Source organism: Ictidomys tridecemlineatus, chromosome 3 (genome assembly GCF_052094955.1).
Source record: "Ictidomys tridecemlineatus isolate mIctTri1 chromosome 3, mIctTri1.hap1, whole genome shotgun sequence".
Taxonomy (NCBI): domain Eukaryota; kingdom Metazoa; phylum Chordata; class Mammalia; order Rodentia; family Sciuridae; genus Ictidomys; species Ictidomys tridecemlineatus.
Window position 1 is genome coordinate 163,550,718 of NC_135479.1, and position 1,431 is coordinate 163,552,148.

At 34.4% G+C, this 1,431-nt stretch overlaps 1 non-coding gene across 1 annotated transcript; it reads right to left on the minus strand.

The window, feature by feature from the left end:
* Positions 1-1,026: 1,026 nt before the first annotated feature.
* On the minus strand, positions 1,027-1,133 carry LOC120884565 (U6 spliceosomal RNA). Its single transcript, XR_005727000.1, has one exon. It is a non-coding gene; the product is annotated as a U6 spliceosomal RNA (small nuclear RNA).
* Between the last annotated feature and the right edge of the window lie 298 nt (positions 1,134-1,431).

Here is a 1,431-nt window from a genome sequence, read left to right on the forward strand (position 1 = left end):
ACTTGTGTTTTTGAATGAGAACAGATTTCTAATGCATTATTTACGCAGTAGAGTGTAACCACTCCTTCTGTGTTCTCTGGGCCTTTTTCATCAATGCTCAGAGAGCTCATTTTTCAAAATACATACTATTTTGCCCCAATAAATCAAGCAAGCTCTATGGGAGCATATTACAGCTTTTCATGTTGAAAGAGTACAGGAAAACAATATTTAAAACTTATCAAGTGTAACTGATAAACTCTCTTCACTGTTGTACATTTATAATTATCTAGTTATGGTTGTTTTCTGAGCCATTTTTTGGCTTATGCAAACACAGTAGATTGTTTCAAATAACCCTATTTATTATGAGAGTGTCTTGTCTCCTTAGATATACTTTTTCTAATGTGAAAAGTGTTAGATTTAGGAAAAAACAAAAGGACTTAGAAAGTGATAAAGATTTCTGTGATAAAGTACATGATATAAATTTTACATGGAAAAATGAGACTCTATGATTTGAAACCTACCTCCATTTTTTTCCCCTCAATTTTAAAAACCATTGTCTCTTGATTTGATCTGGCCAGCATGAAGCGCTTGAATAAGTAACTAGACAGGAAGTCTGAAGATTGATTCTAGAAATCCAGCCAGAACTCCCCAGTTGATCTGAGCTTGTTCTATCTCTTAGACATAATCTAATTCTCTATCCATCAATCTTGAGGTGGATAGAGAAGTGATGGGAATCATGCTGTGTGCTTCTCATTCTGGCAAGCCTAATTTAGTGCTTTGAGTTAACACTTACAACTGAATGACTATAAGGAAGGAGGGGCTTGGTGATTCTTACTATATGGAGGAGAAAATATTTGGAAGAAATTGGCATTAGCTGAAGACAAATACCTCATAAGGATATAAACAATAGTTTGTGTAATTTTACAACTTCAATTTCTATAATAAAAACCAGCATACCTGTTTTTAGGGCATATGCGTTAAATAATATTTACCTTAGGCATTTTGGTGTGAATAATACATTATATAGTAGTGTATATCTTTTCTAAAAAAAATATGGAACACTTCACCAATTTGCATGTTATCCTTGCATAGGCGCCATGCTAATCTTCTCTGTATTGTTTTAATATTAGTATATGTGCTGCTTAAGTGAGCAGAGTATATATCTTTTTTTTATTGGTTGTTCAAAACATTACAAAGCTCATGATATATCATCTTCCATACATTTGATTCAAGTGGGTTATGAACTCCCATTTTTTACCCCAAATACAAGCTGCAGAATCACATCGGTTACACATCCACATTTTTACATAATACCATATTAATGACTGTTGTATTCTGCTACCTTTCCTATCCCCTACTATCCCCCCTCCCCTTCCCTCTCATCTTCCCTCTCTACCCCATCTGCTGTTGTTTAATTCTCTCCCTTGGTTTTTTTTTCCCCATTCCCCTCAC